The sequence below is a fragment of the Chlorocebus sabaeus genome, chromosome 18 (assembly GCF_047675955.1).
Source record: "Chlorocebus sabaeus isolate Y175 chromosome 18, mChlSab1.0.hap1, whole genome shotgun sequence".
NCBI lineage: Eukaryota > Metazoa > Chordata > Mammalia > Primates > Cercopithecidae > Chlorocebus > Chlorocebus sabaeus.
The window spans coordinates 73,847,260-73,862,865 of NC_132921.1; positions in this window are offsets into that span (position 1 = coordinate 73,847,260).

Sequence of the window (15,606 nt, forward strand, 5' to 3'; positions counted from 1 at the left end):
ACTTCTGAACAACCAATAGGATCAAAGGAGAAATCACATACCCAAAATAACTGGACACAGAGAAGCAATGCTGAGGGGGAAACTTATAGCTATAAACAATTATGTTAAACAATAAGAAATATCTCAGATCAATAACCTATCTTTAAAACTTAAGAAACTAGGAAAAGAACAAACTAAAATTCAAAGCTAACAAAAGGGAGGAAATAAGATTAGAGCTGAGACAAAACTGAAACATTAAAAAAAAAAAAAAAAACAGAGAAAATCAATGAATTCAAAAGTTGGTTCTTCAAAAATATCAACAAAAAATTGACAAACCTTCAACTAAATTAAGAAAAAAGGGAGAAGACTTAAATTACTAAATTGCTAAAATCAGAAAGGAAAATGGGAAAATTACTACCAATGGTACTAAAATAAAAATGACTAGGCTGGGCACGGTGGCTCACACCTGTAATCCCAGCACTTTGGGAGGCCGCGGTGGGTGGATCACGCGGTCAGGAGTTCAAGATCAGCCTGGCCAACACGGTAAAACCCTGTCTCTACTAAAATTACAAAAATTAGCTGGGTTGGTGGCATGTGCCTGTAATCCCAGCTACTCAGGAGGCTGAGGCAGGATAATTGCTTGAACCAGGACCTGGGAGGCGCAGGTTACAGTGAGCCAAGATTGCACCATTGCACTCCAGCCTGGGCTACAGGACAAGATTCTATCTCAAAAAAAAAAAAAAAAAAAAGAAAAAGAAAAGAGAGTACTATGAACAATTATATGACAAGAGACTGGATAATCCAAATGAGATTAACAAATTCCTAGAAACACAAAACCTACCAAGACTAAATCCTGAAGAAACAGAAAATCTGATTAAATGTATAACTAGTAAGGAAACTGAATCACTAATGAAAATCTTCTGACGAGCAAGAGCCCTGGACCTGATGACTTCCCTGGTGAATAATTCTACCAAACACCCAAAGAAAAATTAACAACAATCCTTCTCAAATGTTTCAAAGAAATTTAAGAGAAGCTAACAAAACTCATTCTATAAGGCCAGCATTACTGATACCAAATCCAGATAGATACTATTAGGAAACAAAACAAAACAAAACTACAGACCAATATTCCTTATGAACATTGACTCAAAAATCCTTGACAAAATACTAGCAAAATGAATTCAGCAGCACATTATAAGGATTATACACCAAAACTAAGTGGGATTTTTTTTAACCCTGGATTGCAAGGATGGTTCAACATATAAACTAATGTAATACATCATATTAAAAGAATGAAGAAAAAAAAGTGATGCAGAAAAAGTGTTTGACAAAATTCAACACATTTCACAATAAAAACACTCAACACACTAGAAATAGAAGAAATTACTTCAATATAATAAAAGTCATAATGACACACCCACGATGAACATTATTCTCACTGGTGGAAGACTGAAAGCTTTTCCTCTAAAAATGGGAACAAGGCAAGGATGCCCACTCTTGCCACTTCTATTTAACACAGTACTGGAAGCTCTGACCAGAGCAAGAAAAAGAAATAAAAGGCATACAAATTGGAAAAAAAGATGTAAAATGATCTCTGTTCATAGACGATATGGTCTTATATGTAGAAAACCCTAAAGATTTAACAAAAAAGTTAAAATTAATAAAAAAATGCACCAAACTAGAAAGATACAAAGTCAATAAATAAACACAGTTGCATTTCTATTAAATAACAATAAATACGCCAAGTGCAGTGGCTCACACCTATAATCCCAGCACTTTGGGAAGCTCAGGAGGGAAGATCCCTTGAGGCCAGGAGTTTGAAACCAGCCTGGTCAACAGAGCAAGACCCCATCTCTACAAAAGAAAAAAATTGTTTTTTAAATTAGCCAGGCATGGTGGCACATGCCTGTAGTCTTAACCACTGGGGAGGCTGAGGTAGGAGGATCTCTTGAGCCCAAGGATTCAAGACCAGCCTGGGCAACATAGCAAGACCCCATCTCTACAAACAAAACAAAACAATAAATAATCCAAAAAGAGAAATTAAGAAAACAATTCCATTTACAATAGTATCAAAAATAAAATAACCAGGGATAACAATAAGGTAAAAGACTTACACAAAAAGACTACAAAACATTGTTGAAGGAAATGTAAAAAGACACAAACAAATTTAAAGACATCTCATGTTGATGAATTGGAATACTTAATATTATTGGGATGTCAACACTGCTGAAAGCAACCTACAGATTAATGCACTCTCTATCAAAATCCCAATGTCATTTTTTGTAGAAATAGAAAAGTCAATTCTAAAATGTATATGGATTGTCAAGAGACCTCAAATAACCAAAATCATTTTGGAAAAGAAGAACAGAGCTGGAGGACTCACATTCTGATTTCAAAATATCCTACAAAGCTAGAGTAACCAAAACAGTATTGTCATAAAGACAGACATATAGACCAATGAAATAGAATTTAGAGCCCAGAAATCACGTGTGGTCATGTGACTTTTGACAAGTGGGGCCAACATGATTCAATGTGGGGAAAAACAGTCTTTTCAACCACTGACATTGGGAAAATTGGATACCCACAAGGGAAAAAAATAAAGTTGGATTCTTACCTCACACCATATATAAAATTAACTGAACATGGATCATAGACTGGGCACGGTGGCTCACGCCCGTAATACCAGCACTTTGGGAGGCCAAGGCAGGTAGATCACCTGAGGTCAGGAGTTCAAGATAAGACTGGCCAACATATAGTGAAACCCCATCTCTACTAGAAACACAAAAATTAGCTGGGTGTGGTGGTGCATGCCTGTAATCTCAGCTACTTGGGAGGCTGAGGCAGGAGAATCGTTTGAACCTGGGAGGCAGAGGTTGTAGTCCAGCCTGGGCAACAGAGCAAGACTCTGTGTCAAGAAAAAAAAATGGATCATAGGCCTAAACCTAAGACCCCAAATGGTATAATTTTACAAGAGAACACAGGACAAGAGCTTCATGACATTTGATTTGGCAATTATTTCTTGAATATGGCACCAAAAGCATAGCCAACAAAAGAAAAAATAAATTGGACTTCATAAAAATTTTAAAATTTTGTACATCAAAGACACTATCAACAGAGTAGAAAGACAATGTGCAAAATGGGAGAAAATATTTGTAAATCTTGTATCTGATAAGGAATTAATTTTCAGAACATGAACTCCAAAAACTAAAAAAAAAACCCAAAATTTTAAAACGGGCAAAAGACTTGGATAGATATTACTCCAAAAAAGATATATATATTAATGGCCAATAAGCACATGAAAAGATGCTGAACTTCACTAATCATTAGGGAAATGCAAATTCAAACTACAAGATATTCCCTCAAACCCATTAGGATGACTACTGTAAAACACACACACACACACACACACACCCCAGAAAGAAAAGCAAAACTAAAAACAGAATATGAAGTGTTGGTAAGGATGTCGGGAAATTGGAAGCCTTGCACATTGTTGGTGGGAATGCAAAACAGTATAACCACTGTGGAAAAAGCATAGCAATTCCTTAAAAAATTAAAAATAGAGGCCGGGTGCAGTGGCTCACCCCTGTAATCCTAGCACTTTGGGAGGCAGAGGCGGGCGGATCACCTGAGGTTGGGAGTTCAAGACCAGCCTGACCAACATAGACAAACCCTGTCTCTTACTAAAACTACAAAATTAGCCGAGCGTGGTGGCACAGGCCTGTAATCCCAGCTACTAGGGAGGCTGAGGCAGGAGAATCATTTGAACCCAGGAGGCAGAGGTTACAGTGAGCCAAGATTGCGCCATTGCACTCCAGCCTGGGCAACAAGAGCGAAACTCTGTCACAAAAAAAAAAAAAAAAAATTAAAAATAGAATTACCATAAGATCCAGCAATCCCAATTCTGGGTATATCCAAAATAATAGAAGACAGGATCTCAGTAAGATATTTGTACACCAATGTTTATTGCAGCATTATTCACGATAACTAAAATGTGGTTGCAACCCAAGTGTCCTTTGATGAACAAATGGATAAACAAAATGTCATCTATGCATGCAATGGAATATTATTCAGCCTTAAAAAGGAAAAAGGAAAGAAATTCTGGCCACGTGTGGTGGCTCACACCTGTAATCCCAGCACTTTGGAAGGCCAAGGTGGGTGGATCACTTGAGGCCAGGAGTTCAAGACCTGCCTGGCCAACATGGCGAAACTCCATCTTTACTAAACATACAAAAAGTTAGCCAGGCGTGGTGGCACATGCCTGTAATCCCAGCTACTCAGGAGGCTGAGATGGGAGAATCGCTTGAACCCAGGAGATGGAGGTTGCAGTGAGCTGAGATCACGCCACTACACTCCAGCCTGGCTGACAGACTCAACTCTGTTTCAAAAAAAAAGGGGTGTGTGTGTGTGTGTGTGTGTGTGTGTGTATATATATATACACACACACATATATATATATACACACACACACACACACACACAGAAAAGAAAAAGAAAAAGAAATTCTGAGAAGTGCTACAACATAGATGAAGCTTGAGGACATTATGCTAAATGAAATAAGCCAGTCACAATATGTCGAATACTGTTTGATTCCATGTATATGAGTGATATGGTGTGAATCCTGTCCCTGCCCAAATCTCATGTCGAACTGTAATCTCCAGTGTCGGAGGTGGGTCCTGATGGGAGGTGATTAGATTGGGAGGCCATTTCTCATGAATGGTTCAGTGCCATTCCCTTGAAGCTGTTCTCAAAATAGTGAGTGAGTTCCCGTGAGATCTGGTTGTTTAAAAGTGTGTAGTACCTCCCCTTCCCGTCCTGCCCTGCCCTGTGTAAGATGCCTGCTCCCACTTTGCCTTCACCATCATTGTAAGTTTTCTGAGGCCTCTTCAGAAACTAAGCAGATGCCAGCACTGTGCTTCCTGTACAGACCACAAAACCGTGAGCCAATTAAATCTCTTTTCTTTATAAATTACCCAGCCTCAGGTATTTATAGCAATGTGAGAAAGGACTAATACAATGAGGTACCTTGAATAGTGAAAATTACAGAGGCAAAAGTAGAATGGTGGTTGGCACTGGCTGGGGAGAAGGGGGAATGGGGAATTACTTAAGGGGTACAGAGCTCAGTAAGAGTCTTCTGGGGACGAATGGTGGTGGTGATAGTTGCATGACAATATGAATGTACTGGACACCACTGAACTCTACACTTAAAATGCTGAAGATGGTAAATTTTATGTTGTGTATATTTTACTAGAACAAAAAATAGAAAAAATGAAAGCAGAAACAAGACTTTCTTAGACAAATGAAATTTGAGGGACATGGTTGCCAGTAGGCCTGCCTTGCAGGAAATGTTAAAAGAAGTTTTTGAGAGAGGCCGGCGTGGTGGCTCAGGCCCGTAATCCCAGCACTTTAGGAGGCTGAGGGGGCGGATCACTTGAGGTCAGGAGTTCAAGACCATCCTGGCCGACATTCGAAACCACATGGCTACTAGAAAGACAAAAATTAGCTGGGCATAACAGGCATGATGGCGTACACCTGTGGTCTCAGCTACATGGGAGGCTGAGGCATGAGAATTGCTTGAACCCGGGAGACAGAGGCTGCAGTGAGCCAAGATTGCGTCACTGCACTCCAGCCTGGGCAACAGAGTGACTCTGCCTCCAAAAAACCAAGTAAATAAATAAAAAGAAGTTATTATTATTATTTTTTTTGAGACGGAGTCTCACTCTGTCACCTCAGGCTGGAGTGCAGTGGCACAATCTCGGCTCACTGCAAGCTCCGCCTCCCGGGTTTACGCCGTTCTCCTGCCTCAGCCTCCCGAGTGGCTGGCACTACAGGCGCCCACCACCACACCCAGCTAATTTTTTGTATTTTTAGTAGAGACAGGGTTTCACCTTGGTCTTGATCTCCTGACCTCGTGATCCGCCTGTCTTGGCCTCCGAAAGTGCTGGGATTACAGGCATGAGCCACCGCGCCCGGCCTCTCTCAAGAACTCCTTTCTTCCTCGGCATGCGGGTTTCCTCTATGTTTTAGGTGGGCCAAGAGATGTAAGTCATGGGCTTTTTTAATAGCTACAAGCTGAGCCGAGCACACTGACTCATGACTATAATCCCAGCACTTTTGGAGGCTGAAGCGAGTGGATCGCCTGAGTTTGGGAGTTCCAGACCAGCCTGGGAAACATAGTGAAATCTTGTCTCTGCAAGAAATTTTTGGGGATGGTGGTGCACACCTGTGGTCCCAGCTACTTGGGAGGCTGAGGTGGGAGGATTGTTTAAGCCCAAGAGGTCGAGGCTGCAGTGAACTGGGATCGCGCCTCTGCATTCTCGCCTGGGTGATGGAGTAAGACCCTGTCTCAAAATGAATAAAAATAAATAAATAAAACATAAATACATAAAAAGCCACAGGCTTGCCCGAGTGCAGTGGTGTTTACAATTAATTGATGACAAGTAACAGACACTTTTGTTCTTTCTCCATTCCCATTGCTTCACTTAACTAATTAAAACCACTTTTTTTAAAAGAAGAAAAGCTACTAAAAATTGTATGAAGAAAGAACAGAAGACACCAGATGAGCCATGCATTTTTCTTTCCAGTAACACAGTGCACTGAGCACGTCCGTGCATGGGTGGGACCCGCACATGTCCCCGGCGCGCCCAGTGAGGACCCACCGGACGGGCTGTGGTGTGTGGCTGCTTCTCTGTGATCTAACGTCGACTCCCTAAGCAGACGCAGAGGAACCACACCTTGGTCACAGCCCCAAGGTCACACCACCCATTAACAGAATATTAGCATAATGTACTAAGCTGAGCTTCAGAACGCACAAATACAGATAGAGACGCTGAAGAATGAAAAAAACGAGAAACTATGAGATGTCAGGAAACAGCCTCAGTGTCAATTCTAAGGCAAGGCATCAGAATACAGAACGTCTTTTCCTTTCAAATCTGCTGGACATTGTTTAAACATTTCATTAGCTTTCCTTTAAAATGCCTATGTCTGTCTCCACAGCTGGTATCTGGCACAAAGTGATTTCTCTGAAATGATGATTTTCTGTGAAATGATATTTTATCATTATGAGTTACTGCCATTCTCCCTTTCTCCCATTAATGAGACTCCCTAGCTGAGTCTCATTAAGTAATCTGCTCTAAACATCTACAGCTTGAATTTTCCTGAAAGTGAAGAAGAACCCCATACATGTTCTTAAAGGAATAAATCTGAACTGCAGCTCCAGGAAGCGCCACTCCACAGCTTCGTTCCACATCCCGACCTCAGTGACACGTGTTCTCTTTTGTGCCCATGTGTTGGATTCTTTAATACACCCCCATGTGTGGCTTCACTGTTGCAATTTCCTTGACTCTAAAAGGGTTTGGATGACCTATGAAATTGAGCTTAAAATTATGAGTGAAATGTAGCATGGCAGAAAAAGTTCAGAACCCAGAATCACTATGCTGGCAAAATATTTTTGCTAGGTAGGGTTTGTAATTATAAAAGTGTAAAAGGAAAATAAATCTTGGGACCCCAAAGTCACTAAGCCAAAGGGTAAAGTCAAGCCGGGAACTGCTTGGGGCAAACCTGCCTCCCATTCTATTCCCACACCAAGATAGCTACTAAGATAAAAAAGCTACATGCCTCCCTCACAAGGAATTTCTTTGTGGACAAAGGACAGACAGAACTCAAAGTCACCCCTCTGCCCACTGAGATAAATGCATATCTGATTGTCTCCTTCGCAAAGGGCTAAGCAAAAATTCAAAAGAATGCAACTGTTTGTCTCTTATCCACCTGGAAGCCTCCTCCCCGTTTTGGGTTGTCCCACCTTTGTGGACCAAACCACTGTATTTTTTATTTTATTTTATTTCATTTTTTTTGAGACGGAGTCTTGCTCTGTTGCCAGGCTAGAGTGCAGTGGCAATCTTGGCTCACTGCAACCTCTGATTCCCGGGTTCAAGCGATTCTCCTGCCTCAGCCTCCCAAGTAGCTGGGATTACAGACACATGCCACCATGCCCGGCTAATTTTTATACTTTTAGTAGATACGGGGTTTCACCGCGTTGGCCAGGATGGTCTCGATCTCCTGATCTCGTGATCCACCCGCCTCGGCCTCCCAACCAACGTACTTCTTACATATATTGATTGATGTCTCTTGTCTCCCTAACATGTATAAAAGCAAGCTGTGCCCCGACTACCTTGAGTACATGTCATCAGGACTCCTGAGGCTGCGTTACCCGCACACGTCCTTATCTTTGGCAAAATAAATTTCCTAAATTAACTGAGATCTGTCCTAGATATTTGGGGTTTACAAAATTAACACATGCTAGTTGCAAAAATTTTAAACAGTAAACCTGTGTAAAAACAAAAGAATAAAGCCCTGAAAATCCCTACTAATTTACATCCCAGTCCCCAGGGTAATATTTTGGAGTGATTCTTTCCAGTTGTTTGCAAGTGTGCATGTGTGTGCACATAATTTGTTCATCATACTACACTCACTGTTACTAAATTCTCTCTCTTTTTTTTTTTTGAGATGGAGTTTCACTCTGTCACCCAGGCTGGAGTGCAGTGGCGTGATCTCGGCTCACTGCCACCTCCACCTCCCAGGTTCATGTGATTCTCTTGCCTCAGCCTCCTAAGTAGCTGGGACTACAGGCGTGTGCCACCATGCCCGGCTAATTTTTGTATTTTTAGTAGAGACGGGGTTTCACCGTGTTGGCCAGGCTGATCTTGAACTCCTGAACTCAAGAGTTCTGCCCGCCTCAGTCTCCCAAAGTGCTGGGATTGCAGGTGTAAGCTACTGTGCCTGGCCCAGTAAATTCTTTTTAATTAACAATATATCAAACATCAAACACACCTTTCACGTAATTTATTTATTTATGTATTTTTTGCAACAAGATCTTGCTGTGTCACCCAAGCTGGAGGACAACGGTATAGTCACAGCTCACTGCAACCTCAAACTCCTGGACTCAAGAGATCCTCATGCTTTGGCTTCCCAAAGTGCTAAGATTACAGACTTGAGGCACTGCACCTGGCTCATGTAGCTTTAAATATATCTTTTGAAGAATTATTTAATTCTGCAGATTTTATTTTTAAATTAATACATGTTCACGGTAAAAAAAAAAAAAAAAAAAAAATTGGCCAGGCGCGGTGGCTCACGCCTGTAATCCCACATTGTGGGAGGCCGAGGCAGACGGATCATGAGGTCAGGAGATCGAGACCATCCTGGCTAACACGGTGAAACCCCGTCTCTACTAAAAATACAAAAAATTATCTGGGCGTGGTGGCAGGTGCCCGTAGTCCCAGCTACCCAGGAGGCTGAGGCAGGAGAATGGCGTGAACCCGGGAGGTGGAGCTTGCAGTGAACCGAGATTGCGCCACTGTACTCCAGCCTGGGAGACAGCAAGACTCCGTCTAAAAAAAAAACAAAAAAAACAGCCGGGTGCAGTGGCTCACGCCTGTAATCCCAGCACTTTGGGAGGCCAAGGCGGGCGGATCATGAGGTCAGGAGATCAAGACCATCCTGGTCAACACAGTGAGACCCCATGTCTACTAAAAATAATTAGCCGGGTGAGGTGGTGGGCGTCTGTAGTCCCAGCTACTCACGAGGCTGAGGCAGGAGGATGGCGTGAACCCAGGAGGTGGAGGTTGCAGTGAGCTGTGATCACGCCACTGAACTCCAGCCTGGGCGACAGAGCGAGACTCTGTCTCAAAAACAAACAAACAAACAAACAAAAAACGATACGTTATTGAGTAGTAACATATAGGGATAGTGAAGTGCAAAAATCTTCAATCTGTAGCTTGATTAATGTTTACATATATGAACATTCATATAACCCCTACCCACATTAAAGTATGAAACATTTCCAGACATCTGGAAAGAAGGTAAGCTTTTGAGAAAGAAACAAGATTTTGAGTTCCAACAGGCTAAGAATCCAAAAGGATTAAAGCATAACATTTATAGATTAAAATGTTTCTCAAGGAGACAAAATTTTTTTCTGGGAGAAAAAAAGTTCTCTCAGAAGACACACTGCACCCACCCTGCACCCTGCTTCCAAGAAGGGGACGGGCAGGCATTGTGGAGTGTGCTGGCCCCTGGCCCCGTGTGCCAGTGTGCCAGAGCCTCTAGAGAGGCGATTAAAGTTAAATGAAAGCCGAAGGCCAGGGCCCTCACCTGATAGAGCTGGTGACCTCATCAGAAGAGGGGGGGACAGGGGGGCTCTCTCTCCAGGTGCGCACAGAATAGAGGCCATGTGAGGACACAGGGAGGAGACGTTGTCTGCGAGTCAGGAAACCACCCTCTCCAGATGTGGAGTTTGGCAGTGCCTTCATCTTGGACATCCAGCCTCCAGAACTGTGAGAAATAAACTTCTGTTATAAGCCATCCCATCTGTGGCATTTTATTACAGCAGCCTGAACAGACTAAGACCAGGGTCTGAGGGCAAGAGGCCCATGCCTTCTCTCTAGATTACCGAGGGGGAGAGTTTAAGCCTCCCAGAGATGCCCTGGCACCACACCGCAGGCAGGAGGAGGGCGGTGCAAGGAGCCCCCGGGGTTCCCACCGCACGCTGACTTTTCCCAGGCTCCTAGAGGCTGAGGGAGAACTGCAGGGGCCTCAGAGCGGGGGGTTTGATTCTATGCACCACAGGCCAAACAGGGCACCAGGCAGGACCCCAGACTCCCGTGGGAGACACAGCAGAAGAGGGTCGCCTGGAGTTCGGGCCGCCCCACAGCACCTCCTGTGCCGAGACACAGGTGCAAATGCAGAGGCCGCTTTGGAGAGGAGGAGGTTCACATGCTCCAGCACTGCAGAACCTTCACTTCCCAGCCTGAAATGTCCCCGACGAGCCACATATACCAGAAAAAGGCTATCTGGTGTTTTCCACTTGTCAGGCAGGCCGAATGCTCAAGGCAAAATTTCACCACAATATTGGAAAACATGTAACAGTTATTTATTTATTTATTTTAGATGGAGTTTCACTCTTGTTGCCCAGCCTGGAGTGCAATGACATGATCTTGGCTCACCGCAACCTCCGCCGCCCGGGTTCAAGCGATTCTCCTGCCTCAGCCTCCTGAGCAGCTGGGATGACAGGCATGCATCACCACACCTGGCTAACTTTTTGTATTTTTAGTAGAGACGGGGTTTCTCTATATTGGTCAGGCTGGTCTTGAACTCCCAAGCTCAGGTGATCCTCCCGCCTCAGCCTCCCAAAGTGCTGGGATTACAGGCGTGAGCCACCGCACCCGGCCCATGTAGCAATCTTCTGTGCCCAAGCTGTGACCTGTGAAATCTGCAGTGACAATAAAACCACAGAGGGGGTTGTGTGTGCGCATATGTGTGTGTGCCCACACCTGAACATATCTTCCCACCTATCTGCAGTTTTTCTACTTTACAAACCATTTAGATTTGGATTCTGGAAAACCCAAGATAGATTATTTTCCTCTGAAAGGGGCTAGCGAGCAGACCATCAAAAGCTGAAGTCCTTCCCTTCCCCTGTAGATCAGAGGATCATCAGAGCAAGGACGTTTCAGCAGGAGGCCACCCGACACACCATGCAGCACCTGCAGTCCTGCGCCTTCCCGAATCTGACGAGTTTCAGCTGAAGACAGTCCTGGAGGCTCACAGCCCAGTCTGCACCGCCTGTGAAGCGGCCAGACCAGCTACAGATACGCTTGCTTACAGGGATACCCCTGCAAAGAGGGACTCCAAGGAAATAAGTCATTTCCACTCTCTCTAGACACTGGTCTATTTTCTTAGGGTTTTGTTGATCTGGCTCCCAAAAGTCCTTTGTGATATCTAATCCTAGTATGTAAATAAAGGCGTTGTGGTGGCTTTGGAATATGTGGTCTAGGCAAGGCTGAACGACATTTCCTGGCTTTGCTTTCTTGTATGTTTCCGTTAGGGTGGTCATAAGGGCAAACTTGTGGGAGATCTGAGGGCAGAAGTGAAACAGGAGGTGTCATGTGTGTCGTACACACTGCCACCTGCCAGTGGGCTCGCCTCAGGAGTACTGGAAGGCAGCGGGCGCAGGGCGCCACCTTCCCTGAGCCAAGCCCTGGGTCAGGTGTAAAGGTCAGCTCAGTGACAAACAGCGCCAGCTCCTCCTGCAGGACACTCGGCCCAGTGGTGCCGCGAGAGCTGCCGCCTCACCTTACATCCCCCTCACCTCTGCCTGCCCTTGGAGACAGCCTTGGAGAGGTAGCTTACCCAGCTCCCACAGCTGCAGAAGGTCAAGTCCCTGCGAGAAATAACATCACGTGCACCGGTCCATGCCCCCACCTCCAAGGGGCTCCGCTTCTCTGATTCATTCCTGACTGACAGCAGAATTTGGTACTGGAAGCGGGCTGGTCCTAGAGAAACGGAATCTTAAAGATGAATCCTCTGAATTGATTCTGGGTTTTCAGGAATTGGTTGTCTGATCTGATTAGGCTTACAATCTAATGATTCTGGCTGGATGCCGTGGCTCATGCCTGTAATCTCAGCACTTGGGGAAGCTGAGCCGAGTGGATCGATTGAGCTCAGGAGTTCAAGACCAGCCTGGGCAACACAGCATAACCCCGTCTCTACAAAAAATTTAAAAATTAGCTGGAGGTGGTGGGCGCCAGTAGTCCTAGCTACTCTGGAGGCTGAGGTGGAGGATCACCTTAGCCCGGGAGGCCAAGGCTGCAGTGAGCCATGATCATGCCACTGCACTCCAGCTTGGGCACCAGAGAGAGACCCTGTCTCTGTTGGTCTTTATCTCAGCCTTCCCTAAAGGGGACTGCACCCATTTTCTAGTGTGACTGTGTGCTGGAGAAGGCAAAAGAATCAGATGTGAAAGGACTAGATGCTGGCTCAGAATTGGCACCAGTTCCTGTAGATGCAAAACACCACCGATGTTCCCCAGTCAGAGTAGGAGCTTGTGGAGGGCAGGTGACCAATGGCATTTTGGCTCATGTTCTTCTCACAGTGGTGTCCCAGTTTCGGAATGCATAATATCTGGAAGAGATGTGCTCAGGAACTTGCAGAACCCACACGTTAGTTCCCTGACCTGTGGTACAAGGCAATTATGGCAGGAGAGGCCCAGAGGAAGCCACTGACTGCCTCTACCTAAAAAAAAAAAAATCTTAAAACCAAAAGCAGTATCACATTTCTGGAAGGACTGCAGAAATTGTGCCACCATCAAAGTAGTCAAAGATGCAAGCATGGTGATTCCTACCATATCCCCATCCAAGTCACTTATTTGGCCTGCACATAGACTGATGTATCTTTGGCGATGACAATGGATTGTCCCTCAGTCAGGTGGTGACTCCACTTGCAGCTGCTATTCCAGATGTAGTTTCATTACCGGACCAATTAACATATTCCTTGGCATCTATATGGAGCTATTGATTTGACAGATGCCTCTTTATACCTTTAGTAAATATCATCAGAAGCAGTTTCCTTTCACCTGGTAAGGCCAATAATATACCTTCACTGCCCCAAGTCTGGCTATACCAGCTTTCTAGCCCTGTGCCATAATGTAGTCACCAGGAACCCTGATCACCTTTCCCTTCCACTAGTACATTATATCGAGCAAAACATGCAGTTGGGAAATCTGAGCAGAACGTAACAACTACTTGATACATGGAGTAGCCGCTACTTGTGCCAGACATAGAGAAATCAGCCCTCCAAAAATGTTAAAGGGTCCAGTCGTCTGGGGCATGTCAAGATATCTCTTCCAAGTGAAGGACAAGTTTCGGCAACTGGTCCCTCCTACTGCCAAGGAAGAGTAACAGCACTGAGTGGGCCTCACGGGATCTTGGAGGCAATATGGGACTCATCTAGGTCTGCTACTCCAGCCCACTGACCCAGTGGCCGTTCCAGCCGCCAGTTTTGAGTAGGGCTCAGAGTAAGAGATGTCTCTGCAATAGGTCAGCTGTACCAGCTGCTTTGCATTTGGCCTGGGTGACCCTGCAGAACTGATGGGGCTTAAACTGCCAGTGATGGATAAGGAAGCAGCATGGAGCCTTTGGCAGGCCTCCACAGCTGAAGACAGTGCAAACCCTCAGATTGTTAGAATATGCTATCCTCAGTGAATACTCTCCTTTCGAGAAACAGTTTTTGGCTTGCTACCAGGCTCTAGTAGAGACTGAACGACCATGGGCCACCATGTCCTCCTGTGGCCTGAGCTGCCCATCATGAATGGGTGCTGTCTGACTCACGAGCGATCCACTGGATGTGCAGAGCCACACTCCATCTGCAGTGGAATACACGGGATCGGGCTCGAGCAGGTCAAGAAGGAACAAGTTGCATTGTGGGTTCTCCAAGTTCCTGAGCACATCTCTTCCAGATATAATGCATTCCGAAACTGGGACACCACTGTGAGAAGAACATGAGCCAAAATGCCATTGGTCAGTAGCACTGGAGGAAGGAGCCCAGATGCTTGGGCCCATGCTCCTACCACGTGGCCATCTCGCTGTCCCTCCCATGCCTGTGTAAGACCTTGAATTTCATTCCTATTTTAAACTCACTTTGGCTGGTGGTCACCCAACATAGTAGGAATTAATTTTCAGTCTTGCTTTCTAAAACCGGGGTCTGTTGACGCCTGCCCTGACGTTAGTGTGTCGTACAGGATCTGTCGATCTCTCACCTGGGGCACTCTCAGGTGACTCTACTGCACTCCCGCGAGGAGGTCCAGGAGCCGTATCTGTCTCCATCTGCAGCCTCCATCACGCCCCTCAGGCTAGCAATGAGTTCCTCTAAAACACCTAGCAACACGGTCCTGACTTAATTGTGCTTCCACTTGGATTTGGATTTCACATGGGGACTCCTAGACACTAATCTTCTTAACCCACAACAATGGTGAGAATTTTAGGCATAATAGAAGCAATAAGGAAATTAAATTCCAGTCCTTTTTTTGGTCATGTCACAAACATCAACAGCAAATCCGGCTCTGATTCAAATAATACAGATATTAGTTAGGCAAACTCTGACTATAAATTAAGTAGTATTTGGAGACTGGGTGCTAGGGTTTGTTTCACTAAAACTGGGCTAGAAGCTTCTTTTTATTTTTTGAGAGGGAGTCTTGCTCTGTCGCCCAGGCTGGAGTGCAGTAGTGCGATCTGGCTCACTGCAATCTCTGCCTCCCGGGTTCAAGTGATTCTCCTGCCTCAGTCTGCCGAGTAGCTGGGACTACAGGTGCCCATCACCACTCCCGGATAACTTTTTATATTTTTTAGTAGACACGGGGGTTTCACCATGTTAGTCAGGCTGGTCTCAAACTCCTGACCTCGTGATCTGCCCGCCTTGGCCTCCCAAAGTGCTGGGATTACAGGCGTGAGCCACCTCGCCTGGCCTAGAAGCTTCTAAGAAACACAGTGAGGTAGGGTTTCTGCAGGGGAAGGCTGGGCACAGACTGCTGAAGGCCCCACAGAACATCACTTAAGGGAGTCACCTTGGCTCTAGGTCTGTCCGTGTCTTTGCCATCCCAGAAATGTCCCCTTGTCCTTGACTTGTGATTGATGTAACTCAGGGTTACTGACATGTGATAACTAAATTCACAAAATGCCAAGCCATGTAGTCAACTGGGCCAATTTGCTTGTTGAAAAAAATGACTGTGCATTCTTCTTAACCTGGCCCGTGAATGTTATATGCCAGGAGGCAGAAAGCTTATCTGGAAGTTGGCTAGTGGGCATG